Genomic DNA, 17,276 nt, shown 5'->3' on the forward strand with positions numbered 1-17,276 from the left:
GCCATCTCGTGTGAACTGTGCTTCATCTGTAAATAATACTAAGGCAGGAAAGTTTGGATTTGTACAACACTGCTGACAGAACCTAACTCGTGCAGGGTAATATGCTGGTGACAGGGCCTGTACACGTTGCGATGATAAAGATACAACTGATTCTCTTTCAACATTTGTAACTGTTCTCTCCTCAGCAAAACACTTGGGGAGATGAAAGTTATTATCTTGGGACACATGAATATTAAATAAACTATTTGTGGCTTTCCCGCAAATTGCCACGCAAATAGAAACAATTAACATTCCATGGTTCCCCATTTCTCTATGTAATGTTTGGGCGCCATGGTTACAGTTTTTTATAAAACTGTAAACCAAAATTTATATTTACTAGCATAGAGACTTATACTTAGATCACAGGGGTAGGATTTTAAATAATTAACCATTAAGTATCACTTAAGAAAGAAAATTAACGCAATATAAAATACAAATGAATTTATTATACAAAAAAAATGAGATGAATCGGAAAAGTTTCCTTAAAGCGTGGAGGAATTTATAATTTAATTTACTGAATTTACTTATTGCTTGCTTTATCTAATTGAAGCTCACCAATTGCAGCCTTCGTTGAAGTCATCCGGTTTCCGTGGTTACTCGTTCTCTTCTTCTCGATGTAGAATTTGCTCCATGGACATCCTTCCTTCCTTTTCTGATATGGTACGGGCTATCTGGACTAGCACTCCCAGCTTGCCTAGTCTTTAAAATAGACATTGGCCCTATACTTGTAAAAACTGATCAGCGTTGATCGTGAGAGGAGAAAATTCAGAGATATCAATTTTTCCATATTAGTAGAAATCTCAATCCAACTGAGCTATACTATTTATACGGTACAGACTTGTACCAAAATTACGTAGACTTGAACTAAACATAGTTCTTCGTCCACAATATTTACTGAAAATAACACAAGCCGTAAGCTTGTTTCTTGTCACGCAGATCCGATAACATAACCGAATCTAAGTACTGTATCGAAGCGATAACACATTGTACAAAAATACTTATGTCGCGGAGCGACCACACACTGTATCAAAAATCAAATCACGTCGTACAAAGTAGATGTTCACAGTAGAAGTAGTAGCGATGGAGTATCCGTAGTTAGGTTGTAAGGTTTTAAGGTCGTAAGGTTCCAAGGTCCCGTTCTCGTGTTGAGAATCAGTATATATCCGGGCTCACCTCCACTCTTGGTAACAGTTCAATCTCAAAACTCATATACAACGAAGTATCTGATTCGATAGATCGAAGCATCAACTTCCCTTTTCTTCTTCCTCGACAAGTCCAGAAGGCGTGGCGATGATATAGCTGACCAGCTTGCAAGCCTCGCGCGCGGGTCGCTGTTTACTAGCCTTGGTCATAAGATAAACCCATGACGCACGCAAAATCCCAAGCTTCAAGAATAACCCTCCGTATACACAAACATGAGATGAAATGAAAACAACTATGTCTCAATATATTGACCGTATTTACAACATAATGAATTCTTATCCTACATAATATAATAATTTAAATAATAAAACGATGTTATCATATATATAATATGATTCCAAAGAGCCTTGATTACAAATGATTGACGTTGAATAAATATGTTATTACAAATAATTGCCGATGGCGGATAAACATGATATCAAATGATATCGCGTAAAATGATATTATATTAAGTTAGTAGGGCTGGAGAAGCCTGGACGGTTACACATTCTCCAGACAGTCGTATGAGGAACATTCACTTGCAACACTATCCTTCGTGTGCTGAGAGAAGGTGTCGTATCCACAACGTCCAGAATCTCCTCCTCTACAGCTGGAGTTGTAGATCGTGGTCATCCCATCCCCAAACCAGGAGAGTGAAATTTTCCATGCTCGCACAGACGGCAATGGAGACGTATAAATGTCTTCCGATCTGGACATCGTCGATGTGGGTACCTCTCCTGGAACAAACGATGAGCCAGCGCAGCATTGCCGTTCGCCTTACCATACATGAAGTTCATCTCTGCCAGATGCTGAGTTGAGTACATGACGCACAGACGAACGCCAAACACAACAATGAACGTAACTTGCTCCTCGGAATGAACCGTCAGTGTGTCCTCTTAATGTCTTCTTTCACGGCAACGACCTGCGGAAAGAAAAACGTTCCGGTGAAGTTCAGTGTTGTGAAGGCCATAACTCGGAAATGAAGCATTTCCGGACACATGTTGTAATGAACTAGTTTGGTTGTCTATATATAACAAATACATACCTGAAATTATGCCCCCCATTTTTGAAACACCCTGTAGATGTAACTGCTTTCCTGAAGAACAAAAACGAATGAAATAAAACAAAATCCAGTTTAGGAACTTTTAAAAAACAGCAAAATATTATGTGCGAATAAAAGTAACGTGTTGTTATCCCTTTGAATCAAACTTTCTATTGTTTTTAAAATAAAAACTTTGTATTTAATTTTAAAATAGTAACTACTTATTGTACTTGCAAATAAAGGAATCAATGATCAGCATATAGGGCTGTCGGCCAGGTGGCAATTTCGCTATCTACTGTTTACCTCTACTTTTCTTAATATTTTCAAAGAACTAGGAAATTTATCAAACATTTCCCTTGGTAAATTATTCCAACCCCTTATTCCTCATCTTATAAATGAATAATTGTCCCAATGATTTAATGCAAACTTTATCTTCATATTATATTTCCTACGTTTAAAGGCTCCACTCAAGCTTATTCGTCTGCTAATGTCATTCCACGCCATCTTTCCACTGACAGCTCAGAACATACCGTTTAGTGGAGCAGTTCGTCTTCTTATGCCCAAGTCTTTCCATCCCAAAGTTTGCAATATTTTTGTAACACTACCCTCTTGTCTGAAATCGCTAAAAACAAATTGTTCTGCTTTCCTTTGGATATTGCAGTTCTCGTAACTAGTAATCCTAGTGTAGGTCCCATACGCTGAAACCATACTCTAGTGGGGGTCTTACCAGAAACATATACGCCCTCTCCTTTACATACCTACTACAACCCCTAAATACCCTCGTAATCATGTGAAGAGACCTGAAACTTTTCTTAACAACCTTGTTAATGTGCTTATGCCAATGAAGTTATTTCCTTATATTTTCACCTGAGTACTTACAGCGATTCCCGTGAGGTACTACCCCCCCCCCCCCTTCCAAATCAACACAGTAATTAGAACTGAGAGGACTTTTCCTCTTGGTGAAACTTACAACATGACTTTTCATTCCGTTTACCATCGTACCATTGTCTGCTGTCCATCTCGCGAGAGGGATGGCAGACTTTACCGACTAGCTTATGAATTAAGATCTTGTTTATTACTTTTTACTTTCTAATGTGTCATCGATTATTTTTCTTGAAAGTCGTTATGAAACTCATCATCTGACTTCATTTATGTATTAGTTTGCATGATACGTAAATACATGCCGAGCTGAGTGGCTCAGACGTTTAAGGCGCTGACCTTCTAACCCCAACTTGGCAGGTTCGATCCTGGCTCAGTCCGGTGGTATTTGAAGGTGCTCAAATACGACAACCTCGTGTCGGCAGATTTACTGGCACGTAAAAGAACTCCTGCGGGACTAAATTCCGGCACCTCGGCGTCTCCGAAGACCGTAAAAATAGTTAGTGGGACGTAAAGCAAATATTATTATTATTACGTAAATACATTCAATTGTACGTTTCATGATTTTATTTTGCAAACATCACTGAAAATTACATTTAAAAACAGGTAAATTTTTAAGGGATATTTTTACTTTAACCCAGAGGTGCTCGGCTGGGCGCCTGTTGAGACTAGCCCAGTGTGGCCGGGATGAAGTGATGTAAATGCGGGCAGCTTACGTAACAAGCATACGTCACAGTGAATCGAGAGAGCGAACACACTTTGCAGGGAAGCGAGGGAGCATTGACGTTCTATTACGAAGCTCTCCTCCACTACTCAGCAAAGTGTTGATTGGGGTACTTTATGTAAAATTTAATTCTATAATTGCAACAACAACAACAAAAATCACCTTTTCAAGATATTCCGGCTTGATTTACACTGTGCTCGGTACAGTCAGTTTTATTTTCTTTTATTTATTAATTGAAAGAAAACTGACACGTTATAATTTTTGTGTTACAATCTACACAGGGTCAAAGGCCTACAATAGCGTGCAAGCTACGATGTGCAATTCCTTGGTTGGGAATGGCAGTATTTCCATATACAAAAGTAAAATTCCTGTTACTCATTAAGCAAAAAAATAATTTAATTACGTAATGCAACAATGATTTCGCACAGTGTTGTGTGACTTTCCCTGTTCACTGAATTTCTGAAAATAGTATTTTAAATTTAACAGGTGTCCGGTGATAATAGCTAGCCTCTAAATGGGGAGGGAGTTCTTTTTTTTTTTTTTTGCTAGGGGCTTTACGTCGCACCGACACAGATAGGTCTTATGGCGACGATGGGATAGGAAAGGACTAGGAGTTGGAAGGAAGCGGCCGTGGCCTTAATTAAGGTACAGCCCCAGCATTTGCCTGGTGTGAAAATGGGAAACCACGGAAAACCATCTTCAGGGCTGCCGATAGTGGGATTCGAACCTACTATCTCCCGGATGCAAGCTCACAGCCGCGCGCCTCTACGCGCACGGCCAACTCGCCCGGTAGGAGGGAGTTTCATCACGAGTGAGGATAGATATTTACTATCCAAGATTAAAGTATAACAACAATGTAAATCTATCTACCAGGTAGAGGTAGGCCTGCAGTATGCCTTCAAATAAATAACTCCATTGATTTTATTCCCGGTAAGCATGATTGGATCGTTGGTGAGTTTATTAGATCATTTAAACGCAAAGAACGATAAGCCACAGCTTATTCACCTTAACTCCGTACTATATTAGAACTGTCTCTAAAGCACCTCTTAAAATGTAGTAATGAAAATTGTAATTAGTTACATACATTACAAAAATATTTGAGGTTGTAGGCCTCTTTGTTGTATCCGATCAAAATACATAAACTGCAATGAACGTAAAAAATTATTTCTTACAACGTAAATTGAAAATGGCGTAGATTTCTGTCCTCTTTCTTTCATTTTCTGCTGCCATTTCAAATTCTGGTATCGCCGCTGTGATCGAGAGTAACTGAGAGAACTTCGCCCAACCTTCACGGCCTGTGACGTAGCCACAACGCAACGTCACCGTGGTTGAATAGCATCAAATAGCTTCTATTTGATAGCATACAGTCATCCCCTGCCGGCCCCCACTAACAGTGCTGGGTGCCCGTGGGACGGAATGCCCAGCGTGAGCTCCTCTTCTTTAACCTAATAAAACAAAGCAAAGTCATATTCATACAGGCCATGAAGGTTCTGGGAGGGGTGAAAGGTAAAGGCTTCCACTATTCTTAACCCTAGAACTGCCAAACGTCGCGCTTGCGACTCAATAGAGTGTTACTAGCATGCCAACGTCGCACGCGCGACGCAAAGTACATGCATTCGCTTAACCAGTCTTAACATCATTTATAGATCACTTACGCTATTTTAATAAGTAAGACATTGAAGAGGAAGCTTCAAGTCTTTCATCACACATTCCTCACTAGCCGGAAGTGACTTAGTCAAGGTCAGGGTAGGTATAAATTCAGTTACTCTTTCCTCATCTCCCTGCCGTCTCAGTTGCTATGTAACTTCGCGCTCGTTCGCTGTTCCTGTGAGTTTCTGTGAATATCTTTCGTTATCTTTCAACAGATAGAGTTTATTCTCAAATTGTTTCTTTTGAAGTGTAATCTTTCATCCTGGATGATGGGATACGTGATCCAAGTGATATTCACAAAGTTCTTGAAGATGATTGGGATGCTTCCTCTTCCAGTAATATATTTTCTTTAGCTGATGATTCTTCTGAGAGCGGAGAAGAATATATTCCAGAATCTGAAGTTGAAAGTGATTCCGATGAAGAGAACAGACCTGCCGACGTTTCATTGGATGATACTGTTTCCGTAACACCAAAGGGGTGCAAGGTTTATCCACCCGAACCGGAGTTCGATGTTTCCGGAAAGTTCCGCGTAAGGGATCCTGGCATTTTGATCTGTCCGCCCCGAAACAGTCCACCTATTATGTATTTCTACTTGTTCTTTACGGATTTGATTTGGAAGCTCTTGGTAAAAGAAAGTAATGACTATGCGGCGAAGAAACCTAAAAGACGTTCTTGAGAAATGTAGGCCTTTTTCTCGTATGCGAACCTGGTTTGATATAACTGTGTCCGAAATGAAAAAGTAAATTGCCATTTTAATAAATATGGGGTGCACCGTGAATGCTATCATAAATTGCAGCATTTCTGGAGGCCTATGAGGCACGTCAGGAAAAGAAACCTCTCCGAGAATGACTCCCAGTAGTGCTCGGCGGCTGACGGAACTGTGTGCAGCTCGGAAATTTTAATCATTTTGCGATTTTATTTTATTTTTACTTTTGGGAACTTAATATTTTTAAAAACTAGAATATTTTTTGCGTGTTTTGTATATAGTGATTTTTAAAATGAGTGGTTATTTATTAATAATGGTGAACTTGAAAATAGGAAAAAACATTTTTTTTTTTCCAAATTTTTGATCGCCTGATACGTACGAGGTATGCAAGTAAATGATCTAATACTTATGTAAGCGTCTTAAATATAGCTTTCTGAGTAATATGGTGTGCTGCATTCCTTATTTTTCTGTACTAAACGTGCTTAAATTTGTTGAAAACATAAATGTGTAATACATGCGAAAATGGCCTGGCATTTAGGGAAAAACACTCGGCACTTCTAGGGTTAACCTCGGCATTTGGTGGGGTAGAGTGGTGGTTAGCTTTACGCCCGGCCGCCTTTGCCCGCCTTTGTACTCATTTTTGATGTAGGCTGAGTGAACCTCGGGGCTATATGTACGTCCAGAATTTACCCTAATAAAATGTGTAAAAAAAAAATACGGCTATAGAATTGAGACATACCTCTCTATTAAAGCGCAATATTAAAATATCCTATGTTGCTAGATTTCCGACCTGTTTATTACATTTGTTTTAATGCTATTTGTTCGGGGCGTCGACCTATAGAGATCTTGTGCCCCTACTTGCACCATGTGATATGAACTTGGGTGTAATTGGAATGGAGGAAGTGTAGAGTGTTGAATGTGAGGAAAGGAACATTAAGGACGACACAAACACCCAGTCCCCAGGCCGGGAATTGAACCCGGGGCCGCCAGGTGACAGGCGGACGCGTTGCCCCCTACACCGCGGGGTCGGACTTATTACATTGTTAAAAAACATCCAAATATGTTAGTATGTTGTCTGACGTGCCACACAAATCATGTTCGCGTGCCATAGGTTCGCCATCCCTGGTCTAAGACATTTTGCAATAGCTAGAAGATGAAGAGAACATAGTTAAATCTATAATCACAGCCTGCAGAGTGTAGAAGAGTTACTAGTCGATGCTTGACTGCCTTGTAATACCCATGGCTCATTAAATGGCATATCATGCCCGATGTACGAAGGTTGATCAAATTTAAGCGAGACATATTTTTTTTAAATTCATTGCTGTTGAAACATAACCAAGTATTGCACCCATAAGGGAAATAAGGGTACAGTATACATCACTTTTTCACGTTATCTACTGATTTAGAAATGCACATAACCCAGCGTTTTGGTAGTTTCTTGATGACCTCTTCGTAAAAAAGAGCAGGGTCGTGTCACCAGCCAATTGAGCACAAAGTCTTCCACGGTTGCGTCATCCTCAAATCGTTTGCCTCCCTGTGTGGTCCTAAGATATGAAAATCGCAGGGCGATAGGTCTGGGCTGTAAGGAGGGTGGTATTGGCTTTCACTGGAGTTGCCGCACCCTTCCTTCGCCACTTTTTACTGGCTTGTTTTGACGCAGGCTTTTAGAAGTGTACCCAAGTTTCATCACAGGGGACGATGCGATTCAAAACTGCAATCTCTTCATTTGCATTCGTTGCTCAGTGCCTTTCACTAATATGCAGGCATTTCAAATTCTGTTCTTCAGTCAGTAGTCGACAGGCCCAGCAAGAGCACAATTTACGGTAGCCTAATTCCTCAGTGATGATGGCTTGCCAGCTCCCATGACTTAATCCGACCTCAGAAGCAATTTCGGAAGCCGTGAAATGTAGGTCGCGTGCAATAAGATCGCGAATGGCGTAACGTTCTCCGTAATGCTTGTCCGTGGACGACGATTATGGCTGATATTTCCAACCTATTCACGGCCTTAAGTCAAGCAAAAACATGAGACCTTAGAAATGTATTTCTGTGTGTAATTTTTTTCTGGTGTTAGTTCCTTTTCGGAACAGTGAACCCTATAACTGTTGAGCAATAGATAAGCCCCATCGGGGCCACTGTGAGCAAATACTTTAAGTGAGGACAACCGATAGGTTTTCGAGTGGAACTTAAGTGCGCCATAAGAAAGTGATGCCTCTGCGAGGCTGGACTGTGGTACCTTTGGAGCTCAGACTCACATGTAGTGTAAATGATCTCAATAAATAGCGCTCTTGTAAATTCTGTACCTGTTAAGAGCAATAACGCTCTTTTCTATGTAAACCAACCAAACTGTTAATTATCGAAAGTTTTGCACCTGATTTTCGGACTTCTAAGTCCCCGTTATTGTTAGAGCTGATGAGCTCGTTAACATTGTTGTTATTCATTCAGATGTTCTATTTCTCGATTTTAAACTAGAAAAAAAAGGAGAGAAAGAAAATTTCAAAATTTGTTGTGTTAAGTTATGCTCTAGTTAATTCCTTGTCCAGCCATTCAACCGACACTCTTGTTAACCCTCTGTGAGCCACGAAATTTCCTTAACAATTATTCTTTTTTTGCTATTTTGCTTTACGTCGCACCGACACAGATACGTCTTATGCCGACGATGGGACGGGAAAGGCCTAGGAATAGGAAGGAAGCGGCCGTGGCCTTAATTAAGGTACAGCCCCAGCATTTGCCTGGTGTGAAAATGGGAAACCACGGAAAACCATCTTCAGGGCTGCCCAGCTGCGCGCTCCTAACCGCACGGCCAACTCGCCCGGTTTAACTATTATTATTATTATTATTATTATTATTATTATTATTATTATTATTATTATTATTATTATTATTATTATTATTATTATTATTATTACATCTACCTGAAACTGTCATAAAATTGTTCCTCGGATACACTGCTCAGTAGTAAACACTGCTACAGGGTTGGCTAATCCTTGATCTTTATTACAGCTCAATGTATATAAGACTGACGTGGAACTGACTCATGTTAATAAACACGTCTATTCCTTTCATTCTCTCACACGTAATGACAAAGCGACGTGCTCGGGACCGAGCTTGCGAGAGATTCGCACGCGCAGACTGCCGAGAGTTACAAACAGGCTCGAAACTTGAGTACGAGTATTTAGAGTTTAGATAAGGAGGATGTTTTATTATCGCATCGTCACTGTCTACTGGATTCTCAGAACTGGCCAATTACTTCAAAAGCCTTGTTGATTGTTGTGAGTGGCAGCAAGGGATCGTTATTATTAGAACAGGTTGGGAAATCCACACTCTTTCAGAAATAACTACCGTATTCCTATTGATGAAGAAAGCTCTGCACTACGGCGGCCTAAATTTGGAATAACCTTCTGCAATACGAATAATACTGTGTTGTGTGCCGTAGCTTTATCAATATGTAAATGTTCTTGTAACTTTCTGCCTGTAACATACTCTGTAGCATTATGAGAGGACCAAGTTAGTTCCACGTCCAGCAAATGTCCTCTACGAGTTTTATGTTTTAATTCAGAGATTTGATATTCTGAAGGTGATCGAGATCAGATACAACTATTTACACAAGAAAAAGATCTCGACTTCATTCAAGACTCTACAACTCTTCCTTATTTTCTGGGAGAAACTACATCGTGTACTACATCCCATACATTGGAACCATACTCTATTTGTGGTCTTACCAGAGACTTTTTCCCTCTCCTTTACATCCTTACTACAACCCCTAAATACACTCATAACCATGTGCACAGATCTGTACCCTTTATTTACAATCATGTGTATATGATTAGCCCAATGAAGATCTTTCCTCATGTTAGCACTTACAACGATCCCCAAAGGAACTTCCACCCCAGATTATCTGCAATCTATACAGAAATCAGTCTGCAGTGTTAAGAATCGGAGGCTAAGATGAAAGCAGCAATCCGGACAGGCGTGGGACAAGAATGCAGTTCGCCCCCTCTCCATTTCAGTGCTTTTAGGTAACAGGCGTTAAAGAAATCAAAGAGGAATTTGGAAAGGGAGCCACAGTCTATAAAGAGGAAATCAAAACTGAGATTTCCCGATGATATTCTTATTTTACCTGAGTAGGATGCCTTTGCTGGTCAGACCTAGTGTTTACAGTGCACTATGTCTTCTGGCATGGGCTAGAGCAAGTTTGTTACTTTCATTGGTCTGTCTCAAGTCTTATTCTTGTCTTTGACAATAAGGAAGTGACTGAGGTAGGCCTATGGGTGATGCTAGTAATGCCATTCTTTATGCAGCCTGTCCCTGCTATGAATGTTGTGAACATGTTGTTCATAGGGGCGGTTGGTGCATGCATTTCAGTGGGCTTGGCAGACTAATATCTAATAGCAACTTCTGGCTCAGTGAGGAAAGCAATGGGATGTAATTTAGTTTTTGAAAACAATGTTTGAGGGCTCGAGTCACGCAGAAGTACGTGGGTTCTGGTACTTGTCAGGAAGTCTAATAATGAAATTTGCTAGAAGCTCTAAGGTCCTTATTTGTGAACTTGTGTTCTAATTAGGACGTCTCTCCTTCTTTATCCAGGCTTGAGACTGGCTCTACAGCTAGAGGCGGAGTTGATACCCTGAAGGAGTTACTAAATAGTTTGTAAGACTGTTGTTCACTATACGTTACAGAAAGAAGGCTTAGAATTAGGGGAAATACGAGTAGTATATAGGGGAGTATTTAGGTGCTGTACTGTAAAGAGAGATAGATAGCTTACAGGTGACGTCATCGCTTTGAAGATCTATTAATTAATAATGCCCTACGACGTAATTCTTGCTCTATTTCTAAAATGTCTGCTTTATACTGTGTGTAACCAGCATCGTGATAGACGCTTAGCAGTAGCAAACGTGTTATGTGTAGGTTAGGGTCTTTACAGTATCTTACATCTAAATAGGGTAACAGAGACTTGTAGTTAACATGGCGTTTACATGCAGACAATTCATGTGTAGGAAACGGTAGAAGTTGTTTTGAAGTAGTACGTGCTTCTGAGATGGCATTTGTAGGTAAAACCTGAACACGGTTTGATGGCAAAGATGCGTTGAAATCTTCTTCATTATTATTCTTATTCTTCTTATTATTATTATTCTAGATCATCATCCTTGTGTTCTTCTTGATACGTTTGCACGGTGACAGAACGTGTAGTAGGCTTAGGGAGTGAAGTAAAATTAAAAAAGCTTTGATGATACAGAAACGTTGAAATCTCCTTTATTATCATCATGGTCATCTTAATTATTATCCTGCTTTTCATTACCCTAGCGCCTCTTCAGTGATGCCTAGGCCAACTATGACAGCTAATGGTGGAGCTGTTGAGGATCCAACCAGCCTTCAGGCTGAGGGCTGAATTACATACGTCTGAGTTTGCAGAAGATCTGGAGAAATTTCTGAATGGTATGGACACAGTCTTGGAGAAGGAGCACACGTTGAAAATAAATAAATCCAAAACAAAAGTAACGGAGTGCAGTCAACAAAGTATGGTAAACAATAGATTTAGAATAATCCTTAAGAGCACATGTCTGTGAAGAACACAGTAAAGTAGCTAAAAATCACTATATTTGCCATCATAATCTGGACAGAAGTACGAGGGTTAGAACTTTAATAGTGGCAACTATTTAAATACTGATACAAAAGAGATACGTGTTACCAAGTATTGCTGTCCTTCAAAGTAGTCACCAGCATTGTGTACTACTCGTCGCCAGCGATATAGAAGTCTTACGGAAACGTTTCGCAGCGCCTGTTGTATTGATATTTCGAATGGAGCGGTCTACTGCCTGACGAATCTCTGGAACAGTTCTGAATCGAATGCAATTGAAAGTGCTACAGGTCGTACAGCACGACAGTGCCATTACAATCTTCAAGAGGCTTGCGGAGAATCTGCATTGTTTTACATAACAGTGGCAAGGTGGGTAAACGCCTTCAACGACTTTCCTTATGCCCAGGCGTTCGTTCAGAATGTGAAGCACAGTCGCAGTCCGGTGTTTCGGGCCAACTCACGAAACATTAGTGTCCAGTAACGCGGCAAGAGCATGCACTTCTTCATTGATACTAGGATGTCCTGACCAACGCATGTCTGCAACATTTTGGTGTCCCTTGTTGAAGTCTCTTACCCACCGTGCCACTGTTCTGTAAGGCAATGCAGATTCCTCGCAAGCCTCTTGAAGACCTTGATGACACTGTCGTGCTGTACGACCTCTGTCACATTCAACTGCATTCGCTTCAGAACTGTTCCAGAGCTTCGCCAGGCACTAGACCGCTCCATTCGAACTATCAATACAAGCGCAGCTAAAGGTATCCTAGGACTTCCACATCACTGGTAACGGGTTGTAAATAATGCTGGTGACTACTTTGAAGGGCAGTAAAACTTGGTAACATGTATCTCTTTTGTATCAGTTGTTATTAAATAGTTGCCACTACTGAAGTCCAACTCTCGTACTAACTCTAGGTGGACAAAAATTACCATGGGCAATGAATGGACATAGTGGATTGTTAGTAGCTTATTAGTTACTGGTTATACTTCATGGTTAATTTTTATGACAGTTCATTCCTTACGATGTTTTTAAAGCTGCAAATACACTCCAAGATGTCGGAAGGGTAAACTCGGAAACTACTCATGTGACACGAATTATAGCTACTTCCCACAGCATGTAGGTACAGAGTAGACTTCAATCATGAAATGTGGTAAAATAGTTGTTTTGTAGGAACATTTTAATTATTTCTGTTCAAATTTTCTCAAATTTTGTCGAATATTTTCCATAAATAGAGAGCTGCATTCATGATTATAGTTCATGATTAAGATAATTGCACACTAAAACAGTGTGTCAAATTACATTGGTCTATCATTAATATTTACTGAGATACTGAACTTAAATATTTTACTCTGTTTTGCTTTCCTGTAAAAGTGCATTTCTTGGAATATTAATTTTACTATCTCTGTATCTATCACAGGCAAGTCATGAATGTAGCTCTTTATTCATGAAAATGAGGGTATTGCAATTTTCAAGACGATTTATGAAAATTTGAATAACAATATTTGAACGTTTCTTGACAAAAATGTATTTTACCAAATATCATGATAGTAGTCTACTTTGTACCTACATACTGTGGGAAGCTGCTTTAAAACGTCGATCTGAGTTTACCCTTCCGACAGTTTGGAGCGAATGTGCAAGCTTAAAAACATTGCAAGGAATAAACTGTCATAAAAAATTAACCATTTAGTACAACCAGTAAATAACAAGCTAATAACAGTCTACTATGTTCATTGAAATGGAAATGGCGTATGGCTTTTAGTGCCGGGAGTATCTGAGGAGAAGTTCGGCTCGCCAGTTGCATATCTATTAATTTGACTACCATAGGCGACCTGCGCGTCGTGATAAGGATGAAATGATGATGAAGACGACACATACACCCACCCCCGTGCCAGGGAAATGAACCAATTATGGTTTAAATTCCCAACCCTGCAGGGAATCGAACCCGGGATCCTGCGACCAAAGGCAAACACGCTAAGCATTTAGCCATGGATCCAGACACTATTTTCATTCATTGCCCATGATAATTTTTGTCCACCTAGAACAGGGCCTCTCAGGGTGCACGGTGCAAAAGACGACTTCGCTTGGTTGACCAGAGTGCAGACCTCCACTCCTCGATTTTGAACAATAGCGCTGTCTCTGTCTTTCCCCACGCCTGTCTCGCTCGCTCCCCCTGTGTCCCTCTTCCTCACTTGCTCCGTAACGCTCCAAATCCGAGCTGAGTTGAGCCAAGCTTAGCCGAGTAGCCCAGAGACGAAGCGTTTGTCCGAGCCGAGCCGAGCGGGACCGATGCACTGTGCACAGGAACTCTGCGCCGCTGTTTGCACGCTAGAGATTTTGGGCGTTTGAGAGTCCCTGGCCTAGAATAAGTATCTGTGTCCAAATTTTGATGACAAATATAGTGATTTTCTACTACATTTGTGTGCTCTTTACAAACATGTGCCCTTAAAAAGGAAGTAGATGAATATTGTTACTCGGGTAGTAGAATAACTAACGATGGCAGACGTGCGGAAAATAACCTGCGGATTAGCACAAGCAAGAAAGGGTCTTTATTAAGAAAAGAAATTCGCTCACTTGGAGCATTGATATAGGAGTTCGAATGATGTCTTTGAAGATTTTCGTCTGGAGCGTGGCATTGAATGAAAGTGAAACATGAACAACAGCTAGCCCGGAAAGGAAGAAAATCTTAGGAAACTTGTGTTTACATGAACGTTTTTGACTTTAAAATAAATGTTATTCGTGCGAACCAATTTGGGTGTGCACTTGCGAATATATGTAATACAATGTTGTAGTAAGTTTTCATTTCCAGCCCTATTTTCTTCTACATATTTCTCTAACCATTTCCAAATGTCTATGAATTTCGCAAGAACTAATTAACAAAACTAAAGCAAAGAACTTCGCTAGGCAGTCTCCATGTTACGAGACGTGTTGCAAAAGACACGCCAAAAGGCAGTGCTAATAATTAATTTCGTGTGGCTATTTCTAGCCGATTGCAGCCCTTGTAAGGCAGACCCTCCGATGAGGGTGGGCGGCATCTGCCATATGTAGGTAACTGCGTGTTATTGTGGTGGAGGACAGTGTTATGTGTGGTGTGTGAGTTGCAAGGATGTTGGGGATAGCACAAACATCCAGCCCCAATTAACCAATGAAGGTTAAAATCGCGACCCGGCCGGGAATCGAACCCGGGACCCTCTGAACCGAAGGCCAATACGCTGACCATTCAGTCAACGAGTCGACCCGCAGTGCTAATGCTAGCTAACGGTCTCTCACCAGTGCAAGGAAGTAACGCTATAATTTCAATATTACTCCACGAACCCCCAAAATTTAGGTCATAATCTCATAAATATAATTCTGTAATAATTGTAAACAACTAGAATTGTGAAATTTTACTGATATTAATTAGTTTTGTAACGGAACTAGCCCGACCAATTGTACCGGGGGTTGTCTAGTTGAGGTAGTAAAGGCGTGCTCAGTTCAACTGCAAGGACATGGGTTCGATTCTCCGTCAGGAAGTCGAAAAAAATTAGAAATGAGAGCTTCACTTCTAGAAAAGTTAGTTCAGCTTGCACCAGGCATAAGCACCAGGTTAATCCGTGAATACAAAGACAGTTGGGCATAGAGCCAACACCTCCATCGCACTTAGTGCCGGAGTTACGGAGAGTGGAAGCCTTTACCTTCCACTCCTCCAAGTGCCTTGATGGCCAGCGGGAGATAGCTTCTTTTTCAACGAATGTACACAATTTAAGGAAGCTGAAGACCAAAGGTGTCGAAGGTAGCTCACATAAAACAGGAAACTTATCTACGAAAGCTCTTGATCGTGTTCTTGTAGGCTATATCGCAGTGCTGTAGAAATTAAACTTACAGACTTTGGCACCCTCTTGGCTACAAGTTAAAAGCGACTATTCCTGGGTATCATTTAAGTGATCGCCATGGGCGATGCGATGTAAGAACAGGTTGGGACTGGAAGTCCCAGTGACGTCAGTGGTAGCATGATCTGCGTTTTTAGAATAACCGGCCTTTCAGCAATACATTTTTATGAGCATGATTGACAGGAGGGAATAGACGAGACCAATGGATGGATACTTCATTAGGGACAGTGGCGACTGGTGATTATTCTATAGGTAATGCCAGCGAATTCAACATTTGCAAACAACTCATTCAAAGTTGCAAGTACAGACAAAGTACATACTTACCAGTGCTATAAGTTACATGAAATCGCATTATTTAACTGTGCTATTGTACAAGACCATTCTTTAAATGAAGTATGAATTGAAACAAACTTATACACTGAGAAGCTAATATATTGTTCACAATTCCATTGCTCTCAGTAAAGGGTACTTTGTTAACTTGTACTGTTCCAATATTTAACACTCGTTCATCACTCTAATCAGTTTCCTCAACAAGAGTACTGCAAGTCACGGCCAGGTATTGCAGGTCTGCCCATGGTCGTTTGTTCCTTGAACCTCGTCAGCTTATCTGGTTATAATTACAATATGTATACTCCCTGTCATGTAAGTTTATGCACTTAAGGGTACAAACTTACTCTTTCTCCCTAGTTAATACCGACGTTAGTGGTTTATAGTTATTTTCTAACTGTTGGGTTCGATTCAGTGTCGCTAACCATACAGTTTAGGGACCCTACTTACCAATATGACGTCTTTTTCTTTGCTTGTGGCTTTACGTCGCACCGACACAGATAGGTCTAATGGCGACGATGGGATAGGAAAGGCCTAGGAGTTGGAAGGAAGCGGCCGTGGTCTTAATTAAGGTACAGCCCCAGCATTTGCCTGGTGTGAAAATGGGAAACCACGGAAAACCATCTTCAGGGCTCCTGACAGTGGGATTCGAACCCACTATCTCCCGGAGATATGACGTCTTACAGTTACTGTTAATTTTGCATGTTGGCAGTATATAGTCATGGGATTTTTTCCACCCCCTGTGGATGGGGATGTAGACGAAGAATACGCCCACGGTATCCCCTGCCTGCCGTAAGAGGCGACTAAAAGGGACGACTTACGCGCGGACATGGATTGCGATTTGGTATCATATGTTGGACCCTCTGTGGATGGTAGGGGACTGATTACATTCACAGGTAATCCCTTCCTGTCGTACAAGGCGACTGAAAGCGTCATATGGCCATCGGTCCCCTCTTAATTTTTTATTTGTTTTAAGGTTAGTTGTAGACCGATTCAAAATTCTTGACGTGCGTGCTGCTCGGAGATGGGCCTCTTACGTGTGCGATTACGCTCGAAAGCCCGCTTGTGACCGGGAAGCCTGCGGGTGGGAGCGCCATTTACCCGTGAAGTAGTATCCGTCTTACAACTCAGGTCCCCGCACAGCCGAATGCCAATTATTATTATTTTTTCTCTATATTTATTACTTTGTGCACGCTATGGGGTACATGCTATTGCGGGTGATTGGAGGAAGGGAGTCCTAGTGTTCATTACCTCAGTCATTCCATATTATGCATCGTCTAACATCAGACCC

This window comes from Anabrus simplex, chromosome 1 (assembly GCF_040414725.1).
Source record: "Anabrus simplex isolate iqAnaSimp1 chromosome 1, ASM4041472v1, whole genome shotgun sequence".
Taxonomy (NCBI): domain Eukaryota; kingdom Metazoa; phylum Arthropoda; class Insecta; order Orthoptera; family Tettigoniidae; genus Anabrus; species Anabrus simplex.